This window comes from Barbus barbus (genome assembly GCF_936440315.1).
Source record: "Barbus barbus genome assembly, chromosome: 1".
Taxonomy (NCBI): Eukaryota; Metazoa; Chordata; class Actinopteri; order Cypriniformes; family Cyprinidae; genus Barbus; species Barbus barbus.
Genome location: NC_136729.1, coordinates 14,072,700 through 14,084,885, shown reverse-complemented (window position 1 = coordinate 14,084,885; position 12,186 = coordinate 14,072,700). Strand labels below are relative to the sequence as shown.

The following is a 12,186-nucleotide window of genomic DNA, read 5'->3' as shown; positions in this document are numbered from 1 at the left end:
CCTGTTTATTACAAAATCCTTCAATAGACACAAGCACACACAGTTACAGAAAGATTTAAAAATGTTTTTTTTTCTTTGCAGTTCGCTGTTGAATAGGCTATGAAATTAAATCTAACAATCTAACTAATTAGTCATAGCTGAATTTTTAATTTATGTGAACATAAATTACTGAACATGCAACTGTAGTCAGGGATCAACAATAAAAATGAATTTATCCTACAGCTCAGTAGGACCAGCAGTTGAGGTTTATTCCCTGCCTATTTTTCATTACCATCAGGATAAAAATGCTCTGGAAATGAACTGACGATCACTAGTTATTCCTGAAATGTTGACAAAAACCCAGCTAGACATTTAAATCAGTGCATAGTGACAATAATACTCAATATAACACACTAAACGAAATACTTATGTACAAAAAAACCTGATCAACAAATGTAAGATGTAGAAGTCAAGAAGACCTGGACCATCAGGCCATTCTTTTTGTTCAGCGCTTTTAATATTACTTTAATAAAGACCTCATATTTTGTCTTTTCTAAAACTGCAATGAAAAACAGTTGGTGTAGAAACAATATTCACACAGAAACTGCTAGTACATTTCACAAACAATTACAAAGATATAGTAAGTTACACATTGAATTAAATGTAAAATTAGAAACCTAGAAAAACTGAGTATTTTTTTTTAAAGAAAATATCATCCATTAAATCAAAAAATAATTTCTTAAAGTGCGCAAATATTTTTTTTTTGTATACATGTTACAGTATACATGTTAAACTAATGCAAACTGAATAATAATAAAAAGCGTTAGACTAGAGAGGACGGGCAGATTTGTTAATTCACACTTAAACAGAAAAAAAGATGGAGATAAGTTGTTAAGACGGTCCCATGAAAAGACACAAGTAGGTGTGCATCTTAAAGTACTTCCTCAAAGTCACTGGTCAGGTTAGCGTTGTGTCACTGCTGATAACGCCCATGACCCTCCACCTGAAAAACCATCATCATGTTGTTTTAACAGGGGCATAGTTTCACTAGAGAATGAAGACTTCTTTGTCTGTAAGCATGTGCATGGCAGAGTATCTGTGGTTTGCTGGTAGCATTAATGTGTATAAAAGGCATGCATATAAAAGTAAAACAACATTGCTCTAAGATAATGTGTGAAGAGATAAGCGAAGGAGAGAGCTTTTTTTTAATTCATTATATAACATGGAACTGGACAGACCAGTTAATAACACCTACACATATTTTTCCATCATAAAGTCGTGACGTATTGTCAAGTATGGTGACCCATACTCGAAATTGCTAACCCATCCAAGTGCACACACACACACACACAGCAGTGAGTAGTGAACAAATGCGCACACACACACACACACACACACACACACACACACCCGGAGCAGTGGGCAGCCATTTATACTGCGGCGCCCGGGGAGCAGTTGGGGGTTCGGTGCCTTGCACCTCAGTCGTGGTATTGAGGGTGGAGAGAGCGCTGGACATTCACTCCCCCCACCTACAATCCCTGCCGGCCGGGGACTCGAACCCGCAACCTTTCGATTACGAGTCCAACTCTCTAACCATTAGGCCACGACTCCCGCCCCCCCCCGACATCATAGTTGAAGTGTTGCAAAACAACAGTGAAATTAAGGGAAGACAAACATTATATTTAATTAATTAATATATTCATTACCTTGACGCATGGAAACAATGAATTGTTTTTAAGGACAATATTGCCAGATGAGCTTGGACTCTAAACGATGTCAAATTCAGTCAAGACCAACCAATGTTTTTTAATTTGCTGAACACTGCTGGACGATCCAGATAACACTATCTGTGAGTGTTTTTGGACTTGGTAACTGGCAGATTTTTAGTTGGTCCAAGCTGAACAAATGCCAAATGTGTATCAACAGCTTACAGTAGAACTACTTAACAAGGTCATGTGTTGTTTTACTTTTAATACATATTCAGTCTTTCCTATCCCCATGTTGTTTATTCATTTGAAAGAAAGTGGAATATTAAGAAAAGTCTTATAAAAGAATATAATATTCACAGATAAATCAGCAAAAAATAAGAGTAAAGTGAAAGAAATATAAATAAATAAAACTAAATAATATATATATATATATATATATATATATATATATATATATATATATATATATATATATATATATATATATATATATATATATATATATATATATATATATATATATATATATATATATATATAAATAGCACCAACATGGTAAACTATTGAAAAAATAGAAACAATAGATATGATGGTAATGAATAAAATTATTAAAGACTGACCTTGTTGACTTACAGAAAACTATTATAAAACACTAGAATGCAATTAATTTGTCCACTAACAATGTCCATCTAGAGTGCTTGTATGTACAGTATTTATTTTTACAGGAGACAGTTTTGACATAATAATTCATGTAAAAGAATTGTATAACTTTTGTTTAGATTATTATCAATTTAATTCTTAATATTTGTTTTACTTTTGATTTTACATATTTGTTTATTTTTTATTTTTTTATACAGGAATTATGAGACTATAAAATAACAGTGAAATGTATGGGTTCATGCATTTTTAAATTCAATTTAGTTTGATTATATCAATTAATCTTTCTTATATTAAAAAGCGGAAAAAAAAAAAAAAAAAAAAGATATGTGTAATCATATTACAAGAATGGGTAATTGATGAGTAAATTTTGTTTACCGTAATTGCTTTTAATTGAACTGAGCTTGTCAGACTTGTTATAATATTACAAGCTAAGCTCCTCTTTCAATAGCTAGTCGTCTACAGTTTTTCCACCCATACCAATCCCACAACACGTCTGCCAGCTTTTTCCTGAAATAAATGTATTAAAGCTTCAAACACATATTTATGATTTGATGTCTTAACTCAGATTTTAATAAGTGATTTTGTAACTATTTTCATTATGCTCTCAACTGAGATCTATCTATTGTGATCAGAAGCAATCACACTAGATGAGATGCACATAATGTAGATCCACCAGTGGTGTGTGGGTTTTAGAGGATGATAAAGAGCTGGCATTGGCCTGCACAGCTGCCCGTCTCTTAATCTCGTGGGAGATCTGACATCAGGACAGCGGATAGCAACAACAGCTATAGAAACAGTCACTGCACACATCACCCTGGGGAATAAGACAAGAGAGAGAGAGTTGAAATGATATAAAGATTTCATACATCATTTCAGATTTCAGAGTCATATGAACATCCTGAAAGCTAATACTGTTTTGACATAAATCTCTTGCAGACTGAATGAATGACCCCAACTCTCAACTCTTGTTTTTGATATTTTTGTGAAACATTACCTCATAAATCACAAAAATCTAGTGGTAGAATGGCATGTCAAAAGCATTTCACTTTTCTCATCTTTTTCACTTTTCTTATCTTTGTCTCATCCTACAGGGGTAATTCACCTTGAAAAAAGGAAAAGAATATTCTGTTAAGATTCTGTTTAAAATTTTTAAGAGTGTTGGCAACCCAAAAATAAAAATGAATAAATCGAGACATTTCTCAAAATATCTTTTTTATGCTTCACGGAAGAAAGAATGTCGTACAAGTTTGGATTAACATGAGTGTAAATTAAGACAGAACCAATTTTTTGGTGAACTATACATTTAATTTTTTCTTCTAAAGCACAAAAGCTGTTAATGGAGGGTCTTTGGTGGTACTACTGGAATAGTTCACCCAAAAATAAAAATGAGCTAAAAATGTACTCATCCTCAGGCCATGCAAGATGTAAATTAGTTTCTTCACTGGAACAGATTTGGAGAAATTTAACATTACATCACTTGTTTATCAAAGGATCATCTGCAGTGAATGGGTGCCAGGAGAATGAAAGGCTAAACATTTGATACAAACATCAGAATAATCCAAGTCTTGTCGAGTCCTCTTATTACTGTCTCCAGTGAAAAAGTCATCTTATCTGAATCAGGAGAGAAATATGCACAGATTCAGCACCTTTATAAAATGATCCAAATCCGTTCTACACAAATATGACAGTGGATTTTAATGTTAGAGGGCAACAGGGAATGGACATTTTCACTAGAGGATGGATTAAGGATTAGAAACACAATTTCTAATCCTTAATTCTTAATTTCTTAATCCTAATCCTGCTTTTCTCTTCACAATTAAGACATTAAGGCCTGGTTTCACAAACGGGGTTTATCTTAAACCAGGACTAGGCCTTAGTTAAATTAAGATATTTAAGCAACTTTTACAAAAATGCCTAAGAAGAAAACATTACAGGTGTGTATTTTGACAAAGAACAATGACACTGACATGTTTTTAGATATATCAGAGCAAGATATCGTCAGTTGAGACAGCTCAAATATGCATTGTAGTCTGGGATTAGCTTAAGCCTTGTCTGTGAAACCAGGGGTAATTGATGGACTGGGGTCGTGTGGATTAAAAATTTCAACAATTTTTTATTTTTGGTTGAACTATTCCTTTACTAGGCCTGTAATTATCTAGGCCTGTCTTCAATTTGTATGATTACTAGATTATTTCAATTCTAAATCCAATTTAATAACAAAAATAATTTGTTGAATTTTTAATACGTTCAGTTTGTCATAAAATAACAGTAAAGAAAGAAATCAGAGTACAACTTTATGACTCTGATCTGATATCGCTAAGCATGTTGTGGGTGTTTGCTTCCAGAAGAATTTTCAGTTAGTTTGGTGCTGAGAAAAGATGCTTATCGCAGCCAATTCACTTGGTTTTGGAAGAGGGTCATAAGGGTGGAATGTAAGTGTATGTGTGGGCATTGGGTCATGTGCGTGGATGTTTGTGTGTGTGTATGTGTGGGTGCCTTTTTGAGTAATAGTATTCATGCTTGCATAACTGTTGCAAATCACTTCCAAAAAGAAATTTGGTGCAATATAATATACTATAATACTAACATGGCTAATTATATGACTATATGTATTAATGATTGCATTTTTTGTTTCTTGTCACAGTTGTTGAACATGTAGTTGCAGACTAACGTCACTACACGAGTGATTTCATTTCACCTCAATGCTGTAACGTTCTCTTACAGGTACATGCATGGCCAGTGACGCTGGCGTTCCACATCCGACACAGTCCAACAGTGGCAGACAGGGGCATCCCCCTGCGGCCTTGTTCGTCTTAAAAACAAATAAAGGCAAGCACCAAAAAGCACAGCAACCTGAAAACACACACAGATGTCGCTTCAAACACAAACAAAAAATACATGCGTATGTTTTTATTGATATTTCACATTGCAGTTAATGTGAGATGGTGATGATGTTTTGCATTGCTAGTACTGCTGATAACTGATAAGCTTTCTACTGATAACTTAAGCTGTTGACTGTAAACAAGCTACTCCCTTAGTATTCTTGCAGTTCTTTGGTTCTCAAGAGTTTGGCTAGAAGTTGATGACTAGTAAACAAAATTGTACATGCTCATGAATATAATTCATTGAATAGTTCAAGGTCGTCATTGTGTTTTAGGAGACCAAAATACAACCGCACAGACAATAATATTAGAACTAAATGCAATTTAATAGTCAAATGTTGAATGATTTTCATTATAATCCAAGTTAGAAATTATAATACAAATGTATAAATAATAATAGTTCTGCTGGCCTTTCATTGTAAAACACACTTTTGAAAAAAGTAATGTAATATTAATGTAAACTATAAACAAGCAAAAGACTAAAATATTGAATGAACAATAAAAATGCATTTCATCTCATTTCATTGAAAGAAAATTCCAGGAAATCTTTGTTGCCATGGAAACTGATCAGATTTTGCAATGCTGAGGGGTTAAAATGCTGAGCAACAGAATTAAACCTCACATGGGAGATCTTTCGAAAGATCTCTGACCTCGAGAGATTTGATACAGGAGTAAAAAATGTACTTTTGGGTCTAAACATAGCAGTCAAACCTGAGAGCGGCAAGTGGCTTGTTGGAACATGCACAGTTCTTCAAATAAAGTCTAAATGTGGCCAAAAAACTGGTATAAAGGCTGCTGTAAACAAAGATGACCAGTAGAGATACAGAACAAAATATCTCTTTATAGAGATGGGATAACACAATTTTGGTATAAAAAGGGAATACAAAGGTTTGGAGATTTATATGAAGAAGACATACTAATGACATTAGAACAATTGAGAACAAAGTTTTCTCTTCCTGTTAAACATTTCTTCAAATATTTTCAGGTGAGAAATTATATTAATACTATACAAGGAGATAGTTTAAGAGCCCTCTCTTCACTCCCAATAGATAATACTATTAGAGAGAAAAAAGGATCTAAAGGGTTTGTGTCTTACATGTATGTTAATTTCGTTGAAATGTATGGTGAGGACACATTATCTTTAAGACTTAAATGGGAAAAAGATCTGGAATGTAACTTTGAACAAGATACTTGGGAACTTATATGTGAAAGTGCTTCATCGTTCTCAATTAACAGTAGGCATAGATTAATGCAGTTCAATATTATACATAGGGTATATTATACACCTGAAAGATTGCATAAGATCAGTAGTTCATATTCAGAATGTTGCCCTAGGTGTAAAACAGAGGTTGGTACATTATTGCATATGTTTTGGAGCTGTTCTGAACTTGAAACTTATTGGAGAAATATAATACAAACTATTGACAAAATAGTTAATGTTAAGCTTCCATCTGATCCGAGATTTATGTTATTGGGGGATGAATCAATTCTCCAACTTGATCAAAAGAAAAAATTACGTTTGGTTAAGATGGCTCTGATAGCAGCAAAGAAATGTATAGCTATACAATGGAAATCAGAAGAACCACCAAGTCATACTTTATGGCTTAGAGAACTTTCGTCCTATGTGCCTGTTGAAAAAATAATGTTTAATCTGAAAAAAAAAGTCATCAATGTTTGAAAAGATTTGGGGCAGATTTATTGCATACATGAATAATTTAGATGTTACATCGGCTGAAAATGTGGATGTGATAATGTAACCCTTCTTGACTTTACAATTTGTTTATTATTATTATTGATTACTACTACTGGTATTTATTTTTATTATTTATAATTTTTATAATTTATTTATTTCTTCCCTTTTCTTTTTTATTTTCTCTTATTTTACCAGCTCAGTGCCTGGTAATAATGTCCAATTAGGTGTTCTGTCTAATGGGGATGGGATAGGGGAGGAAGGGTGGTTAGAAAAGAATGTCTACTTGTAAACTGTACTTAATCTGTAAATTGTTGAAGTGAAAATAATAAATATATTGATAAAAAAAAAATATATATATGTCTTTATGTTATCATAAAAAACACACAGTGATGACAGAAAAACATCAACACTCAAGAGAAGACATGTTAAGTGATGAAATGCCTCATTACACTTTATGCTTTACATACTTTTATTGTGTTGCTGTAATATGCAATCAAACAATCACAACTGTAACATTGTTGAAATCAGAGCATTTTTGTGATTATATGACAGTAAATTCATCATGCATGCTGAGTATAGATATGTGATAAATCATACTGAAGCTCTATAGAAAGCAGAACAATTCCCACTTTATCCCTTATTATACTCTGAACTGTTCATTAATGGCATAAATGAGTCTCAACATGACAGTGATTTTACCTGCATGAGACAGGACATATTGCTTATTTACCTCTAATCTAAATAACAACACACAAGAGAAAACATGATGACGGAAAAACACATCTCTACAGTTTATCATGTTGCTTTAAGATACGAGCAAAATGATCACAATTACTGTTGAAATCCGAGCATTTTCATGATTATATTAAAGTAGATTGAGCCTGGTAGATATGTGATAATCTGAAGCTCTATATAAAGCAGCACAATTCCATCAGATCACAAAGGAATAGAAGGTGAATTAGATCCTGAGCTGCACATCCGTACAAACTGTTTCTCAGAGACTTCATTAACATCTGTGCAAAAAGGACAACATATTTATTATAATGATTAAGAACATTGTTTCCATAACATGTTTTAATTCAATATCGTTTAACTTACATATTTCTGGGTGCTTGCAAATACACCCGACAATGTCGCTGAACTTTCTTTTGTGAATGCGTCTACACTGTAGCCCCTTCATAGGATTAACTAAAGAGAGAGATTTATTACATTAAATAAAATTAAATAATTTTGTGATCCATATTAATGCTACACAATGTTTTGGCAAAAAGACTTTGTTCCTTACATTTGCAGCCACAAACAGCAACTTTCCAGGATTTCTTCCGTGAACAGACTGTGTGGAGATATAGCTGACATTAGTCTCACATTCAAAGGATAACCATTAATGCTGAAAAATTCCCTTATGGTTATTAATATTCATATGAAATCCACAGAATAAATGATGTAAGCAATGTACAGGTATGCTGTGACCGAAATTACCTGAGTTGTTGCACAAAATTGCGGTCAGAATCACCAGGGCAAACAGCAGACAAATTGGTTTGGACATCTTCACGCTGGCGCTGCTCTGGCTTATTGAAAGGTATGATTTCCACCCTCCTTTTATCCCCTTGTGTAACGATTATCTCCCCTGCCCCTTTCTCACTTCACCCCCTTTTATACCCCGAACTATTCATGAGGGTTTAAGCTTAACGGCATAAATGAGTCTCAACATGTTCACAGTGCATACCACAATTTTGAATGAGAAAAGATATATTGCTTGTTTACCCCAATCTAAACAACACTCAAGAGAAAACACGTGAAATCTGATAAAGCTGATCTTGTCAGATCACAATTTGTGGGACTGAATAACTGCAGTATCTTAGCAGTGGAGCTGTGAGTGGAGGTCAGATTCAGAGCATCTGTTATGAATCACTAGTTTGTTGCCTTATAATACACTTGGCCTGTACAGTTTATGTGGTCTATATATCATACATTAACACCATACAGGGTTAAAAAAAAAAAAATCTATATTTTTTTTTGGTCACACCTGGGGGATTAATTGCAAACATTTATCCATATATATTTCTCATTGAAACTAAAGGAAACATTGCACTAACCTATATATTATTAGTGTGACTATACATCTTCTTTTCCCCAGACATGTCCTGTCCTTGCGTAAAATGTCTACGTTTTGGCTCTGTTCTCCTATTGTCATGCTCTCTACAGTCTTTATATTTTATGTATGCATATTTACATTGCTTTGAGCGTTCTCTGTCAATTCCACCTTCCTGAATGTCATGATGAGTTATATACAATGCCTGTACGCTATTAATCAACCTACTCCTGGCCAGGACATGTCCAGGAAAGAAGAGGATGTATGGTCAATCTACTATTCATGTTCATTATTTTAGTGTTTCTCCTTTGTATATGTGCAGCAAACAGTGCAGATTTTGCAGTTTTACTTGTGGCACCATTTGTAACTCCACCTGACAAAACCATACAAACTCATCAAGATTTTTTTGCTTTCACCTGGAGAGTTAAAAAATAATAATAATAAAAAATATATACATACATGCATGTATAGGCTATATATGTATGTGCGTGTGTATCTACAGTCTATTGTATATATATATATATATATATATATATATATAATAGGATTAATAAAATAAAATGATAAACTTTGGTGAGGGATCAGTTGACGTGTTTCTGACTAAACAAACCACATATTGTGTGCGGTATTAGGTATTTCGTAAAACAGTAAGGTGATACTTCACAAGACAGAGAACAAAGAGAGCACTGGATTAAGTAAATATTTATGTACAATGAGCTGAAACTAAACCTGCTATGGTTTGCCAGTTATGAAGAAAGGTTTTAAACACCTGAAAGCACAACTTGTTTACATTCTTTTTTCCCCAAACATCAAACACTAGGGCCTAAAAAAAATGTGAACTATAAAGCAAATAAAGTAAAATAAATTAAATAAAGGAACAACAACAACACAACAACAACATTATTTATTTGTTTGCTTGTTTTTTTGACTGCCACGGTATTTATTGAATCTTGGTGTAAATATCATGGTACATGTAGGCTGTATGGTTGACCTAATCATCCTATTAAAGCATCACACGAGCAAGACTTTGTTAGACTGTGAGAGACTTGAGTTCAGAAGATGTGTCCAATCCTTTGTTATTAATTCTAGAATATCACGTTAGAACTAGATGGCTTGGACTGTTTCTGTGAAGCTGAATAAACAATAAGGCAACAGGACTGTGTGATATTTCTTTACTCAATATCTCAGTGATAAAAGTTAATAATGAGTGACATATTTTAGATACAATGTTGTGCTTCGTTTTTGCAATAAGTCTAATAGCAGCACAGTGGTGCTTCATTTTTGAACAATTCAGTAAATAATTGTATGACTCGGTCACAAAGGAACCTGTTTTTGAACGAATCAGTTAAATGATTCAACTCTAGTCAGGAAGTTATTGGCTGCAATGAAATCACATACTTCCCTACTATATCGCATGCGAAAAACAGAATGTGACAGAAGAAGAATGTCTGAATTCACAGTACTCATAAAAGAATAGGCAAAAAGTAACCAGATGACCTAGGCTACTACTTCTGGTGAGATTCTGACGTGTGAATATGATAGACACTTCCCATTAGGCCAAGGAGAGGATTTATGAATGGCAGTGATGCAATGCAACAGATGTATGGTCACATATCAGTGACAACACGGCAAATGTAGTACATGCAGATTACATTCATATGCCTTGTCCAAATACCCACACTTGCTGTTTTGGCCAATTGAGAGCGTGCGACAGGAAGAAAGTGCGCAAGATTGTCCTAGGTCTTAAAAACGGCAAAGCACAGTGCCCTTAACGCACACTAAATCCACACTATCTCAAATACCGCTCCGCAGCAGTAATCGAGACTAAGTGTATCCCATCATGCATCATGTTCTGGAAATAAATCGTGAGACTTTTTGATGAGATCTCAGTCATGGAAACCTTTCCAATGTAAGTTAAATATTAATATAATAATTACAAATAATTTGGTAGAAAAACTGTGTTTTTACATTTTACTGGTGCAAAGATGAGTAGTGGTGATATTTATTTTGTACAGCATTTGCAACTGCTTTTTTATCATTTAATTAGAAGCACCACAAATTAAAAATATGTCATATAGGGACTACTGAACAGACATTTAGAAGTATTTAAAATGAAAATCAAAATAAAGCTATGTAAACACTTGCATTTTTACAACACTATAACTGTGTCCCATCAGGTAATGAAAAGTTCGACACGCACTTGTGGTCTTCTTCATCTTCACTTGAACGCTTGGGCCAAATACAGGAAATACGTCATATAAGTGGTCAAGTGCAAAGACCGCAAGTGTGGGTATTTGGACAAGGCAATAGATGCCCTGTCCAAAATTGCACCTTGCAGTCTTCCTCCAAGACGTAATGCCACATTGACTGTCGGGTAGAAGTCTGCTGCAGGCGCAGACTTCGCCACACATAGCGGCTGCAAAGGGGGTGCTTGCGAGCATCCTTCTGAAAGCTAAAATGACCCTATGGCCTTGTGGACACATGGCACGGTCACAAGATATGAAGTGCACCATAGAACATACAGGTCCTTTTAAAAAGATTAGCATATTGTGATAAAGTTCATTATTTTCTGTAATGTACTGATAAACATTAGACTTTCATATATTTTAGATTCATTACAACACAACTGAAGTAGTTCAAGCCTTTTATTGTTTTAATATTGATGATTTTGGCATACAGCTCATGAAAACCCAAAATTCCTATCTCAAAAAATTAGCATATTTCATCCGACCAATAAAAGAAAAGCGTTTTTAAATACAAAAAAAAAAAAAAAAAAAAAAAAAAAGTCAACCTTCAAATAATTATGTTCAGTTATGCACTCAATACTTGGTCGGGAATCCTTTTGCAGAAATGACTGCTTCAATGCGGCGTGGCATGGAGGCAATCAGCCTGTGGCACTGCTGAGGTGTTATGGAGGCCCAGGATGCTTCGATAGCGGCCTTAAGCTCATCCAGAGTGTTGGGTCTTGCGTCTCTCAACTTTCTCTTCACAATATCCCACAGATTCTCTATGGGGTTCAGGTCAGGAGAGTTGGCAGGCCAATTGAGCACAGTAATACCATGGTCAGTAAACCATTTACCAGTGGTTTTGGCACTGTGAGCAGGTGCCAGGTCGTGCTGAACAATGAAATCATCTCCATAAAGCTTTTCAGCAGATGGAAGCATGAAGTGC

General features: G+C 34.3%; 1 long non-coding RNA gene and 1 pseudogene across 2 annotated transcripts; both read right to left on the bottom strand.

Moving 5' to 3' along the window:
* Window positions 1–2,991: 2,991 nt before the first annotated feature.
* Window positions 2,992–5,930, bottom strand: LOC306869908 (PLAC8-like protein 1; annotated as a pseudogene). Its single transcript has 3 exons — window positions 5,915–5,930; window positions 5,047–5,201; window positions 2,992–3,162 (listed from the first exon to the last, which is right to left on the bottom strand). The product of its transcript is annotated as a PLAC8-like protein 1 (transcript).
* Window positions 5,931–7,113: 1,183 nt separating this feature from the next.
* LOC306843704 lies at window positions 7,114–8,765 on the bottom strand. The gene is made up of 4 exons (XR_013781863.1): window positions 8,403–8,765; window positions 8,209–8,256; window positions 8,022–8,111; window positions 7,114–7,936 (listed from the first exon to the last, which is right to left on the bottom strand). It is a non-coding gene; the product is annotated as an uncharacterized lncRNA (long non-coding RNA).
* Between the last annotated feature and the right edge of the window lie 3,421 nt (window positions 8,766–12,186).